Raw genomic sequence first — 16127 nt, 5'->3', positions numbered from 1 at the left:
TGCAGTTAAAAAGCTTTTATAAGGATTGAGCTCTGCTGTCCACCGCAAGGTATCCTACTGCCAGTCCCAGCCCCTATGCCTTGGGGTGCCTCCTGATGCTCTTCACTGAGTATCCCGTGGTCCCGAAGCATTTCCTTTGAAAAAATTAAGTGTCCAAACTGCAGGTGGTGTACCTTGCTTAACAGCCGGGATAATCCGCTGACTAGCAGACACTGCTACTAGGCACAAAGTATTTCCTGGGCTAGATGCAGTTAAAAATTTGTAGTTAGATACTCTCGTTGGATGCTGAGAAAGCATTCCATAGAGTCTCCTGGCACGCCATATCTGATTCTCTTCAAAAGCTTGGGGTAGGGGTCTAGGGGACCCTTTTATAGCCAAAATCACGGTCCTGTATCACAATACGTCACCTAGGCTGAAGATAAATGGAACTGTAGCACCCTGAGGGCTCGGTTGCTACAGAGGTATTGCACCTCACCCAGAGGTGTGATATCTCACTCTCAGGTAAGGATGGAGTGTGGATCAGGACCCGACACCTGCATGCATTACACCACATTGCCGTGGGGCAGGGCGACCAATATGCCTCTGAGATGGGCACAACAGTCCCTGTCCCTGGCTGGAGTGGGGGGAGGGAACACTGAGGAAGGCGAACCCTGTAGTGCAGGAGCAGGGAGGAAGCAGTTCCTGGTAGCATTGAGAAGGGAGTATAAAAGGTGGGCACCATCTTAGTTCAGTGCAGAGAAGTCTGAGCAGAAGTGGCAGGGAGCAGGGGCTCTGCATGAGCTCTGCTCCGGAGGCGGGCCTAGTAACAGAGGCCCAGGCCTGGAAGAGGGAGAAGGAAGGAAGAGGAGCGGAGAAGGCTCCAGGAACGAGGAATGAAGGGATCAGAGGGGTGAGGATGGGCGAGTCGCCACCGCACGCCCGAATCCACCTGCGTGGAGGGGTCAGGCCAAAGGGGGAGGCCGGTCCCTGAAACTAGTGGAGGCAGGAAACGACCCTCAGCTAGAAACCGGAGGCTGTCACATTTTATGTGGCGCAGCCCCTTGCTACACCCGCTAGGAAGGCACCACATAGGGTCAGGGAAACTGGCGCCAAGTTTACCAAGTGGAGGCACGAGGCAGCCGGACAGAACGGTTGGTAAGAAAGGCCAGACAAAGGACACACAAAGGGGGTCCTGTGAAGCGCTCCAAAGTTATCTGGGAGTTGTCTGAGCCCCTCACCTGGTGAGCACAGTACGACGTGGGCAGCCGTTACCTGCAGACGTGGTCTGGATAATAAGAACTGTGATTAAAGGCCCTGGACTGCATCACTAACTTCGTGTCGTTACTGCTGCTGCCCTGCACCATCACCCCCATCCTCCGCATACACTGCCCAGAGGCTATACTCCTCCCGTGGGGAGATATGCTACGCTCTGCTGCACCCACAACACCAGCCTCAGCGGTCTGCCCTGTAGCGGCGGTTCACTCTGACCGCAATCCATGGGTGGCGTAGTCGGACATTTAAACATCAAAACCACATAAATAGTTCCACCACTGGTTTGACCACCCTGAGCCTCGGAACCGGGTCGCCGCCACGAAGACTACAACCACCAGCATCCACCAAAAAGGGTCCGGCTCCGGGTGTCCCAAGGCCCAGGGGGTGCATCAGAACATTTTCATCACCTTTCACAATCACCAATGGGACAAGGCAGGGATGTCCTCTGTCCCCTCTCTTATACATCCTAGTGACGGAGCACCTGCTCTCATCAATTCGCCATAACCCCAATATAAGGTGGAGTGAGGTGGGAGGCACCGAGTACAAGTGCTCTCTATTTGCTGATGATGTCCTAGTATATATCACTCAATCACATATATCCATCCATGCTGTTATGGCTGAAATAGATCACTTTGTTACATGGTCAAATTTTAAAATCAATGCAGCGAAGTCTGAGGCCCTCGATGTCTCCCTCCCCAAATCCATATAGGATTCCATCCAGTCCAACTTTCCCTTTGCCTGGCCCTCACAGGGTATCAAATACTTAGGAATTCCTATTCATAGAGACCTCTCCCATCTATGTTATCTTAATTTTGGGCCCTTTATTGAACAACTCCATACAGACCACGGTTGGCAAGTTAGAACTGTAAGATTCACTACGTGAACCACTGGTGTTTTGTGGAAAAGCACATGTACACTGTGTTCCAAATTATTATGCAAAAAGTGTTTAGGAGTGATAAGGGAAGAATTTGTTTGTTTGTCAGTTAAACTCATTGATGGTGATGTGTGTCAGGGCTCTTTATATCACTGTAAGCAATTGCAGACACCTGTGCTAATTAGTTTGGCAGGTGTGTCCAATGAAAGGCAAGACTACTTAAGAAGGCTGTCTCACATTATTAAGCAGCCTACATTTTCTGCCAAAATGGGAAAGAAAAAGGATGTGTCGGCTGCTGAGATGCAACAAATTGTGGAGTGTTTAGGTCAAGGCATGACTACAATCAACATTGTGCGATGATCAGGATGAAGTGTCTTGGCAATCAAGAAGTATGTAGCTGATTCACAGTACACACGTGTGCGTGCTGATAAGGGCAAATTGAGGACTCTTTCCTACAGGCAATTACGTCAGGTTAAAAGAGCAGCGGCAAAAAAGCCTTGTCATAGCAGCAGACAAGTTTTTGAAGCTGCTGGTGCCTCCAACGTCCCCCGAACAACAAGATGCAGGGTCCTTCAGAGGTTTGCAGCTGTGCATACGCCATCCTGTCGACCTCCTCTATCCACTTCACACAAGCAGAAACGGCTCCAGTGGGCCAAACATTACATGAAGACTGATTTCAAAACTGTTTTGTTCACGGATGAGTGCCGTGCAGCGCTCGATGGTCCAGATGGATGGAGTGGAGGATGGCTGGTTGATGGACACCCCACGCAAACACGGCTACAGCGCCAACAAGGAGGAGGTGGAGTAATGTTTTGGGCTGGAATCATGGGGAGAGAGATTGTCGGCCCCTTTAGGATCCCTGAAGGTGCTAAAGATGAACTCCATAATGTATGTGGATTTTCTCAAACAGCACTTCCTGCCATGGTTCAAGAAGAAGAACCGTGTATTTCACAGCAAGATCATTTTTTTGCATGATAATGCACCATCTCATGCTGCACATAAAACATCTGCATCTCTGGCTGATATGGGCATAAAAGGAGACAAACTTATGGTGTGACCCCCATGCTCCCCTGACCTCTACCCCATTCAGAACCTCTGGAGCATCATCAAAAGGAGTGTCTATGATGGCGGGAGGCAGTTCACATCTAAGCAACAGCTCTGGGAGGGTATTCTGTCCTCATGCAAAGCAATTGAAGCAGAAACCATCCAAAACCTGACAAATTCAATGGACGAGAGAGTTCAGAAGCTCCTTTCGAACAAGGGGTCCTATGTGAAAATGTAACATCACCTAGAATAAAGTTTTGAGTTGAAAACCGTTTGATTTCAGTTTCTAATAACCTGCTAATGCTTATAATTTCAAAAACGACCATTGTTTTGGTCTTTATTAAAATGAAAAGGTTGATCGAAAAGTTTGGGGGATCTAAGAGTGTGGCAACCCAGTAGTCATGATTACTTCGAATTCTGACAATATGAGGGTCATGTTGCAGGTAGTGCAGCAAGAAGGCACTTATGTGTCTAGCGCATCTCGGAGCCCCAAAATTATTTTCCGTGCTAGATGCAGCTAAAAATTATTATTAATTTTAAATCTGGTGGAGCTTAGTATAGATGGCCTAATAGGATCAGTGCTGCACACTGCTACAAAGCCCAAATTATTTTCCAGTCAAGATACAGATAAACATGATTAGTAATTTTAAATCTGGTGGAGCTTATTATAGATGGCCTAATAGAATCAGTGCTGCACACTGCTACAAAGCCCAAATTATTTTCCAGCCAAGATACAGATAAACATGATTAGTAATTTGAAAGCTTAAAACGGTTGGTAGGGTGATTTTAACCAATCATCAAGCTTTTACTCTCCCCAGGATGACACAGAGGTAGAAAAGTCGTTTCGAATCCATGATTTGTTCATCTTTATGAACGTGAGTCTGTCTACATTATCAGTGGAGAGCTGCGTGCGCTTATCTGTCAGCACACACCAGCAGCGCTGAACACAAGTTCAGACAGAACGCTAGCTGCGGGGCATGACAAGATCTCCAAGGCGTAAGTGGCTAGCTCCGGCCATTTATCCAGATTGGAAGCCCAAAAAGAGCAAGGGTCCAGTGACACAGTCATGGCTTCAATGTTTACTTGGAGATACTCCTGTACCATCGTCTCTAGGCGTTGACTATGTGTCAGACTTCTTGTCTCCTGTGGCCTTGCAAAGGATGGACTAAAAAAGTGGTGAAATGATTCCGCAAAATTGATGTTACCAGTAGATACTGTGGTTCTGTTACGTTTTGAGTGCTGAACACTTGACGGTCCCACGGTTGGCAAGTTGGAACTGTGAGATTCACTACGTGCACCACTGGTGTTTTGTGGAAAAGCACATGTAAGATTCTGCAACAGTCTCTGCTGAAACTCCTGCATGCGTGCATCCCTTTCTATGGCAGGAATAATTTCTGCAAATTTACTTTTGTACCGGGGATCTAACAGTGTGGCAACCCAGTAGTCAGGATTATTTCTAATTCTCACAATTCGAGGGTCATGTTGCAGGTAGTGCAGCAAGAAGGCACTCATGTGTGTTGCGCATCCAGGAGCACCAAGTCCCTGTTGTGTTGGTGGCGAGGTAACAATCATGATTCCTTCCTCTGTCCTCTCCCCCCAACCTTGCACAACAGAAATGTGATCAAGGTCTCCCTCATCTGATGAGTCTTCCATCAGTTCATCCTCCACTTCTTCCTGGGCTCCTGCACCTTCCTCACTAGTTTGGCTGCTACCATGCGCCCTGGTAAAACCATCTCCCCCACCCTCACATGCCTGCCGCCTTGGTGCTGCCGACCGTCTGGACCTTGCAGATGTTAGCCCTTCCGCATACAACTCCTCCTCCTCTACTTCCTCCACCTCCTCTTGTGCCACCACCTGACTCCGAATTCTGTTTAACATGTGCTCCAGCATGTAAATCACCGGAAAAGTCATGCTGATAATGGCATCGTCAGCACTAAACATCTTCGTCGCCATTTCAAAACTGTGCAGAAGGGTGCATAGGTCCCTGAATTGAGACCACTCCTCCAGCGTGATTTGCCCCACCTCTGGATCTCGTTGGCCCAGGCTATACGTCAGAACGTATTGCACCAGGGCTTGTCGGTGCTGCCACAGTCGCTGCAACATGTGCAGAGTTGAATTCCACCGGGTAGGCACATCGCATTTTAGCCGTTGAAGTGGCAGGCCCAACGACTTCTGTAGAGATGTAAGTCACTGAGCTGCGGGATGCGAACGGCGGAAGTGAGCACACAGCGACCGTGCCCTCTGCAGAAGGCCATCTAGTCTGGGATAGTGGGCTAAAAATTGCTGGACAACCAGGTTCAACACGTGAGCCATACAAGGCACGTGTGTGACATTGCCCCGGCGAAGGGCCGCACCCAGGTTTGCAGCATTGTCGCACACGGCCTTCCCTGGTTTCAGGTCCAGTGGAGACAACCATTCATGAAATTGGTTCTCCAGAGCTGACCACAACTCCTCAGCTGTGTGACTCACATTTCCCAGACATTTCAAAGTAAAAACCGCTTGATGACGTTGAGCCCTACTGCCAGCATAGTAAGGAGGTGTGCAGGATCCCTTCTGCGCAGTTAGAAAGCTTGGGGCATGACCAGACAGGCTTTGGGTGCACGTGGAAGACCGAGAGGAGGTTGAGGAGGCAGAAGCAGTGGAGGAACTTTGACATAAAGAGGATTGACGCACAACTCGTGGGGACAGAAAGACTTGGACAGCAGCCCCTTGTCCTGCTGTCAGCATAGTTACTTAGTGCCCAGTCAGCGACATGTAACGCCCCTGTCCATGCCTACTCGTCCAAGTGTCTGTGGTGAAATGCACCCTGTCACACACAAAGTTTCTCAAAGAAGCGGTGATGTTGTGTGCGACATGCTGGTGGAGCGCAGGCACACCTTTCTTTGAGAAGTAGTGCCGACTGGGCATCTGGTACTGGGGCACTGCGACGGACATAAGGTCTCGAAAATCCTCTGTGTCCACCAGGCGGAAAGGCAGCATTTCTGTAGCCAAGAGCTTGCAGATGGTGAAATTCAACCTCTTAGCTTTCTCATGGCTAGGAGGAAATGGTCTTTTACTTGTCCACATCTGAGGGACCGAGGGCTGGCTCTTGTGCTTAGACGGGGTTGATAAGGGTGTCCCCGGCAAACTGCCGGTCTGTGAGGAAGATGCAGGCGGACATGTTAGGTTGCCTTGATCCAAAGGTGGTGCTATCGATGTCGGACAGCGCTCAACACCAGCTGGTGTTACCACCTCCAAAGAAAATGATGACCTGCCAATCACGCTGGCTGTTGCGGGTAAAGAGGTGGCAGGTCTGCGCCCCAAAACAGGTGTGACTGCCGTCCCCCCAGTCACAGAGGATGAAGAGGCCGCGGATGCACAAGATATGGCAGACGGATGTTGGCCCGGCCGGCTAGGCCGCATTGTAGCACACTGAGCTTCCCACTGCAACTTATGCTTCATGTCCATGTGCCGGTTCATGCATGAGGTACTCAAACTATGTATTTTTTGGCCTCTACTTAGCTTTTGCTGACAAATGTTACAGATAACACGAGTTGGGTCATCTTTATCGATCTGAAAAAATGCCCAGGCTATGCAAGGCTTAGCACCCATGCGACCTGAAGAGCCACCACGACTTGTGGTGAGAGGCAGAGTTGTGTTTGAGGATGCAGTTGTTGACGTGCTTCCAGTACTACGTCTCTGTCCAGGAAGGCGCAACCTGACCTCGTCGTCACTAGCATCTTCCTCCACCTCCTCTGCTGACCTCATCTCTTGGCTGACTGTGGGTTGACAGTAAGTGGGATCTCCAACCTCATCATCATCACCCTGTGCGTTATCACATCCGTCGTCCTCAGAGCCAACCTGTTCCTGCCCTGACAAAAAACTAAAGTTGTCGCTCCAATCAGGTATTTGAGTCTCATCATCGTCTTCCTCATTGTCTCCACCAACAGGAGTTACAGTTTGGGAATGAGGGTCTACATTATGGTCAGAACCTTCTGCGTCTGGTCCTGGATCCGACTCATAAAGATTTTGGGCATCAGTGCAGATCATTTCCTCGTCTGGATTCACAGAAGCGCTGGAGTCGACCTCTGATTTCCAGGCTATAGTATGAGTAAACAGCTCTGGAGACTCAACCATCTGTTCTACCTCATACTCAGACGGGCAGCTGGAGATTTGGGAGCTGTGAGGAAGCAAGTGCGATTGGGGTGACACCTTTGAGGACTGGAGTATTTGTGATGTTGAAGTTGATGTGGAGGAGAGCCCACTTAAAGGAGCACTTGATATCCGTTGAAGCACCTGCTGTTTTTGTGCCTCATCTGGAATTTGTAGCGATTGGCGTGGCCGTAAGAAAGGGATCTTATCACATTGTCCGCTAAAAGAAGTAGACATTTTAGTTTGGCTGGAAGATGGTCTTTCTTCTGCACATGTTACTGTTGCTTTAACACCTACCCCACGGACACAACCTTTTTTCCCCTTCCCAACACGCCTATTCCCCTTTCCACCAGCAGCAGGCCTTTTTCCACTCATTTTGGTGGTTAACTAATTCACAACTGTGGAGTTGTTGCACAAAAAAACAATGGATGGGAACCGTGCAGAGCTGAGTGGCCAAACTGTGGTATTAGGCCAAAACTATTGGCTGGGTTAGATGCAGAAAAAATTATTTTCAATTTGCAACCTGATGGAGGTCAGTATAGATGGACTAATAGAACAAGTCCCACACACAGCTAGAAGCCCAAATATTTTTTCAGAGGTAGATGCAGAAAAAAATTGTATTCAGTTTGCAACCTCATGGAGGTCAGTATAGATGGACAAATAGAACAAGTCCTACACACAGCTAGAAGCCCAAATATTTTTTCAGAGGTAGATGCAGAAAAAAAATATATTCAGTTTGCAACCTGATGGAGGTCAGTATAGATGGACTAATAGAGAAAGTCTCACACACTGCTAGAAGGCCAAATATTTTTTCAGAGCTAGATGCAGACAAAAAATTATTTTTAATTTGCAACCAGATGGAGGTCAGTATAGATGGACTAATAGAGAAAGTCCCACACACTGCTAGAAGGCCAAATATTTTTTCAGAGCTAGATGCAGATATAAATTATTTTTAATTTGCAACCTGAAGTAGGTCAGTATAGATGGACTAATAGAGAAAGTCCCACACACTGCTAGAAGGCCAAATATTTTTTCAGAGCTAGATGCAGAAAAAAATTATATTCAGTTTGCAACCTGATGGAGGTCAGTATAGATGGACTAATAGAACAAGTCCCACACACAGCTAGAAGGCCAAATATTTTTTCAGAGGTAGATGCAGATAAAAATTATTTTTAATTTGCAGCCTGATGGAGGTCAGTATAGATGGACTAATAGAGAAAGTCTCACACACTGCTAGAAGGCCAAATATTTTTTCAGAGCTAGATGCAGACAAAAAATTATTTTGAATTTGCAACCTGATGGAGATGTCACGCTGTCTCTGTATACTGGAGGTAGGGGGCCTAAGCTGACCCTAAGCTGGGGCCCTGACTAATCCCTCAACCTGGAGGTACTGTTAAAGGTACAGAGGTCCAGGCCGCCAGCGTAACCCCTACCTCCTGAGGATCCCTGCACCTAAGTAATCTAGTCCTGAGAAGGACCCCGATCACAACAAAAGGGGACAAGTAATAATATGCCCACACACAGTACTTAGACGAACGAGACAGTACAAGGGAAAAACCAAAACCACCTTGCATACAAAAACTACACAACTACAACAGAGGGAACACCAACGGGAAAGGAGATAAATGATAAAGCGAGGAAGGGAAAAAACTCTCCGAATACACTTATCTCTGAAACTCCAAATACCACGATCCGCTCTGTTAGTCTGCATGAAATGCTTTCACCGACACTTCCCTAACAGACCAGCAGGCATTTGAAGGAGTCTCACTACAGCAGCATTGATTGCAGCTGAGCGAGGCTGGACCTCGTCTAGCACAGAGAGAGAGAGAATTAACTCCCTCACTGCCGAAAAACACAAAGCACCAAAAAGTCAGCTGCGAGAAGTCAGGCTGTGTAATCGTGACGATCTTCGTGGCGACAAACCCGTGACAGTACCCCCCCTTCTACGAGGGGCCTCCGGACCCTCAGGGCCAGGTTTATCCGGGTGAGTCGTGTGGAAGGCCCGAACTAATCGGTCTGCGTTAATATCCGACGCAGGAACCCACATCCTCTCCTCAGGACCATACCCTTTCCAATGAACCAGGTACTGAAGGGACCGGCGATTAAAGCGTGAATCGATGACCCTCGATACCTGAAACTCCAAGTTACCCTTGACCACCACTGGAGGGGGAGGTAAAGGTGACGGTACCACCGGCGCCACATACCTCTTAAGCAACGATCTGTGGATCACGTTGTGAATTTTAAACGTAGGGGGGAGGTCAAGACGGAATGCCACCGGATTAATAATAGAACTGATTCTGTACGGCCCGATGAACCTGGGACCCAGTTTCCAGGAGGGAACCTTAAGTTTTATATTCCTGGTAGACAACCATACCCGATCGTTCACACTTAGGTCCGGACCAGACACTCTCCTCCTATCAGCCATACGTTTATATCAGTTCCCCATAGTATTCAGATTCTTCAGCACCCCTCTCCATACTGAAGCGAGTGATGAGGAAAATCGTTCCTCCTCAGGAACCCCCGAAGAGCCCCCCCTACTGAAAGTACAAAACTGGGAGTGAAAACCATATGCCCCAAAAAACGGGGACTTACCAGTGGACTCGCTCCGCCTATTATTAAGAGCAAACTCTGCCAGAGGTAAGAAAGAAGCCCAGTCCTCCTGGTTCTCTGACACAAAACACCGGAGATATGTCTCCAAGCTCTGGTTCATACGTTCCGTCTGACCATTGGTCTGAGGATGAAAAGCCGATGAGAACGACAAATGCATACCCCGCCGTGCACAAAACGCCTTCCAGAACTTGGACACAAACTGAGACCCCCGATCGGACACCACCTCGGAGGGTACCCCGTGAAGCCTCACAATCTCCCCAATGAACACCTGCGCAAGAGTTTTAGCATTAGGGAGAGCCGGAAGAGCGATAAAATGTGCCATCTTGCTGAACCTGTCCACTACAACGAGTATGACAGTTTTACCCGAAGACGGAGGGAGGTCCGTAATAAAGTCCATAGACAGATGAGTCCAAGGATGCTCCGGGATCTTCAAAGGTAAGAGGGCCCCAGACGGACGGGTATGTGAGGTCTTAGAGCGCGCACAAACCCCACAGGACGCGACAAAAGTTACCACCTCCTTATGTAAGTTAGGCCACCAAAACCGACGCGAGAGGAGATCCACAGTTGCTCTACTCCCCGGGTGTCCTGCAAAAACTGAGTTATGGTGTGCCTCGATCACCTTTTGTCGCAACTGATCTGGAACAAACAGTCTCCCCGGAGGTCCAACAGGGGCGTCCCCCTGAGCCTCCAATACCTCCTCCTCCAGCTCAGAGCATACTGTCGAAACCACCACCCCCTCCTGAAGGATAGGAATCGGGTCGTCCGTATTCCCGGCCCCAGGGAAACTACGAGATAAGGCATCCGCCTTTACATTTTTTGACCCAGGACGATATGTAACGACAAAATTAAACCTGGTAAAAAACAATGACCACCTAGCTTGTCTGGGATTCAGACGTTTCGCGGACTCCAGATATAGCAGGTTCTTGTGATCGGTGATGACGGTGACCGGATGGACTGCCCCCTCCAAAAAATGGCGCCACTCCTCAAAAGCTAACTTAATGGCCAAGAGTTCCCTATTGCCGACATCGTAATTCCTCTCAGCGGACGACAATTTTTTAAAGAAAAAGGCGCACGGATGCCACTTACCAGGGGACAAACCTTGTGACAATACTGCTCCCACCCCTACCTCGGAAGCGTCTACCTCTACAATGAATGGCTGTGACGCATCCGGTTGAATGAGTATGGGTGCCGAGGCAAAACATTTTTTCAAGGAGGAGAATGCTTGACAAGCCTTGTCAGACCACCTAGAAAAATCCGTCCCCTTTTTAGTCATGTCTGTGAGAGGCTTAACCATGGACGAGAAATTACGAATGAACTTCCGGTAATAATTAGCAAACCCCAGGAAACGTTGTAGTGCCTTAAGATTCTCTGGCCGATCCCACTCAACAACTGCCCGCACTTTCCCAGGGTCCATACGAAAACCGGACGCTGAAACCAGGAAGCCTAAAAACTGGAGTTCCTGTACGGCGAACACACACTTTTCCCATTTGGCATACAGTTTATTATCCCGCAAGATCTGTAACACCTGCCTAACGTGCTCCTGATGAGACACCAGATCCGGCAAGTAAATTAAGATATCATCCAGATATATGACAACAAACTGTCCCACCAGGCGGCGAAAAATGTCATTAACAAAGTGTTGGAACACCGCCGGGGCATTAGTCAGACCGAATGGCATGACAAGGTTCTCATAATGCCCCTCCGGAGTGTTAAACGCCGTCTTCCACTCATCCCCCTCCTTCATCCTAATCAGATTGTATGCCCCCCTGAGATCCAACTTAGAGAACCATTTGGCGCCCACGATCTGATTAAAGAGATCGGGAATAAGTGGGAGCGGATACGGATCTCGGACCGTAATCCGATTAAGTTCACGGAAATCCAGGAAAGGGCGTAGGCCTCCATCTTTCTTCTTAACAAAGAAGAACCCTGCAGCCACCGGTGAAGATGTAGGTCTAATATGCCCCTTAGCCAGACTTTCTGAAATATAATCCTTCATGGCCTGCCTCTCAGGACCAGAAAGGTTATACAACCTAGCTTTAGGTAACTTGGCCTCAGGGAGCAGTTTTACAGAACAGTCATACTCACGATGAGGAGGTAGTTCCTGACACCCTTTCTCTGAGAATACATCCTCAAAGTCCGCCAGAAATGGAGGTAAGACGCAAGGAGTAACCGCACCGATGACCGTGTTCATGCAGTTTTTATTACAGAATTTACTCCATTGGCTTATCTCTCTGGTTTGCCAATTAATAACCGGGTTATGCTTAGTTAACCAAGGAAGGCCCAACACTATAGGAGTGGGAAGACCCTCCAACACGTAGCAAGACAACAGTTCTTTATGTATCGCCCCCACTTGAAGTTTTACGTCATGCACAGCTTGCAAAAAACTTCCCTGACCGAGAGGCCTGGCATCGATCGAGAATATGGGGATGGGTTTAGCCAACTCACTCAATCGCATACCTTGAACCCGGGCAAACCGAGCATCAACCAGATTAGCCCCGGCCCCACTATCCAGAAGAACAGATATCCTCTCAGTTCTCGTACCCACCACCACCTCCGCCGGTACGAGAAACTGAGACGAACCTAGGGACGAAATACCTACTCCCAGATTGCCGTCCACCACACAACCTGGGATCAACAGTTTTCCGACGACTCTTCACTCTGCAAGGGACGGGATGGACACCCCCCAATAAAATGTCCCTTTCTCCCGCAGAAGAAACACCTTCCTGTCTTATGGCGCACCACCGGTCCCCTCCCCCGAAATGATGTCCCTCCTAATTGCATAGGCTCCTCTGGACTGACCAGGGGAACCACTATATGAGGGGACCTTGTAGGAGGTGGAGTCATCACAGGGGGTAGAGTTATCCCGCACCTCTCCCGAAGCCGTCTGTCAACGCGAATAGCAAGGGCCATAGCGGCTTCCAGTGACGCGGGAGAGTCATACTGTTCCAACACATCCTGTAATTTGTCGGATAAACCTTGACAAAACTGGCTCCTAAGAGCCGGGTCATTCCACTGGGTGTCCGTGGCCCACCTACGGAACTCCGAACAGAATTCCTCCGCCGGACGATCTCCCTGCTGGATCCTACGTAACTTAGACTCAGCAAGGGAGATCCGATCTGGGTCATCATATACGAGTCCCAGAGCAGCGAAAAACCTATCCACTGACTGGAGAGCCGGGGAGCCCAGGGGAAGAGAGAACGCCCAAGATTGTGGGTCCCCTTGTAGGAGCGAGATGACAATTCCCACCCTTTGTTCTTCACTCCCCGATGACCGAGGCCGCAGCCGAAAGTACAACTTGCATGCCTCCCGGAAAACAAAAAACTTGTCCCGCCCCCCAGTGAACCTGTCAGGGAGAGCTACTTTAGGTTCTGGTCCGGCTTGCTCCTGAGGATACAAAACCTTGGACCTAACGTCCGCCAGCTCCATGGACAAACTCTGCAACTGCCGAGCTAGACCGGCTACTGGATCCATGTTAGCTGGAGAAAAACTAAGTGTTCGGTGAAAATGTCACGCTGTCTCTGTATACTGGAGGTAGGGGGCCTAAGCTGACCCTAAGCTGGGGCCCTGACTAATCCCTCAACCTGGAGGTACTGTTAAAGGTACAGAGGTCCAGGCCGCCAGCGTAACCCCTACCTCCTGAGGATCCCTGCACCTAAGTAATCTAGTCCTGAGAAGGACCCCGATCACAACAAAAGGGGACAAGTAATAATATGCCCACACACAGTACTTAGACGAACGAGACAGTACAAGGGAAAAACCAAAACCACCTTGCATACAAAAACTACACAACTACAACAGAGGGAACACCAACGGGAAAGGAGATAAATGATAAAGCGAGGAAGGGAAAAAACTCTCCGAATACACTTATCTCTGAAACTCCAAATACCACGATCCGCTCTGTTAGTCTGCATGAAATGCTTTCACCGACACTTCCCTAACAGACCAGCAGGCATTTGAAGGAGTCTCACTACAGCAGCATTGATTGCAGCTGGGCGAGGCTGGACCTCGTCTAGCACAGAGAGAGAGAGAATTAACTCCCTCACTGCCGAAAAACACAAAGCACCAAAAAGTCAGCTGCGAGAAGTCAGGCTGTGTAATCGTGATGATCTTCGTGGCGACACATCCGTGACAGGAGGTCAGTATAGATGGACTAATAGAGAAAGTCCCACACACTGCTAGAAGGCCAAATATTTTTTCAGAGCTAGATGCAGACAAAAAATTATTTTTAATTTGCAACCTGATGGAGGTCAGTATAGATGGACTAATAGAGAAAGTCCCACACACTGCTAGAAGGCCAAATATTTTTTCAGAGCTAGATGCAGATAAAAATTATTTTTAATTTGCAACCTGATGGAGGTCAGTATATATGGACTAATAGAGAAAGTCCCACACACTGCTAGAAGGCCAAATATTTTTTCAGAGCTAGATGCAGAAAAAAATTATATTCAGTTTGCAACCTGATGGAGGTCAGTATAGATGGACTAATAGAACAAGTCCCACACACAGCTAGAAGCCCAAATATTTTTTCAGAGGTAGATGCAGAAAAAAATTATATTCAGTTTGCAACCTGATGGAGGTCTGTATAGATGGATTAATAGAACAAGTCCCACACACAGCTAGAAGCCCAATATTTTTTCAGAGGTAGATGCAGAAAAAAAATATATTCAGTTTGCAACCTGATGGAGGTCAGTATAGATGGACAAATAGAGAAAGTCCCACACACTGCTAGAAGGCCAAATATTTTTTTCAGAGCTAGATGCAGACAAAAAATTATTTTTAATTTGCAACCTGATGGAGGTCAGTATAGATGGACTAATAGAGAAAGTCCCACACACTGCTAGAAGGCCAAATATTTTTTCAGAGCTAGATGCAGATATAAATTATTTTTAATTTGCAACCTGATGGAGGTCAGTATAGATGGACTAATAGAGAAAGTCCCACACACTGCTAGAAGGCCAAATATTTTTTCAGAGCTAGATGCAGAAAAAAATTATATTCAGTTTGCAACCTGATGGAGGTCTGTATAGATGGATTAATAGAACAAGTCCCACACACAGCTAGAAGCCCAATATTTTTTCAGAGGTAGATGCAGAAAAAAAATATATTCAGTTTGCAACCTGATGGAGGTCAGTATAGATGGACTAATAGAGAAAGTCCCACACACTGCTGGAAGGCCAAATATTTTTTCAGAGCTAGATGCAGACAAAAAATTATTTTTAATTTGCAACCTGATGGAGGTCAGTATAGATGGACTAATAGAGAAAGTCCCACACACTGCTAGAAGGCCAAATATTTTTCAGAGCTAGATGCAGATATAAATTATTTTTAATTTGCAACCTGATGGAGGTCAGTATAGATGGACTAATACAGAAAGTCCCACACACTGCTAGAAGGCCAAATATTTTTTCAGAGCTAGATGCAGACAAAAAATTATTTGAATTTGCAGCGTGATGGAGGTCAGTATAGATGGACTAATAGAACAAGTCCCACACACAGCTAGAAGGCCAAATATTTTTTCAGAGCTAGATGCAGAAAAAAATTATATTCAGTTTGCAACCTGATGGAGGTCAGTATAGATGGAATAATAGAACAAGTCCCACACACTGCTAGAAGCCCAAATATTTTTTCAGAGCTAGATGCAGAAAAAAATTCTATTCAATTTGCAACCTGATGGAGGTCAGTATAGATGGACTAATAGAATGATGCTATGCCCAAAAGATTTTACTTCACTAGGTGCAGTAAAAAAATTGGTATTCTATACACACGTGGTATATTTTGCAACACAGATAGGCTACTCCACTGACTAACACACTCTGCAATAGGCCAAAAAGGATTAGCTTTGCTAGATTCAGCCAATTGCTGTGAAAAAAACTTGCACAGCACTGGCACAGACCTGCCTGGCAAAAACTGATAGGAACTGATGTAACCTAGTCCTGAAAAGGACTGCAATTACAATTAGTCTTTACTCCCTCAATCTATCTATTTAAGAGCACAGACCTGCCTGATAAAAGTCGTAGGAAATGCTGTAACCTAGTCCTTAAAAGGACTGCAATCACAACTATTCCCTACTCCCAAGCTATCTGTAGATTTGTGCGAAACTTGGCTTGAAATTAACAAGGTATAGCGCACACAGCAACAGTGGTGCCGTCTAACACGCAGCTGCAGCAGTGAGAAAATGGTGGCGACGGGGAAAATGGCTTGGTCTTATAGGGCAAGG

The sequence above is a fragment of the Phyllobates terribilis genome, unplaced genomic scaffold, assembly GCF_046119375.1.
Source record: "Phyllobates terribilis strain yellow unplaced genomic scaffold, ASM4611937v1 Scaffold_4__5_contigs__length_816908805, whole genome shotgun sequence".
In the NCBI taxonomy this organism is placed as follows: Eukaryota; Metazoa; Chordata; class Amphibia; order Anura; family Dendrobatidae; genus Phyllobates; species Phyllobates terribilis.
This window is presented reverse-complemented; position numbering follows the sequence as displayed.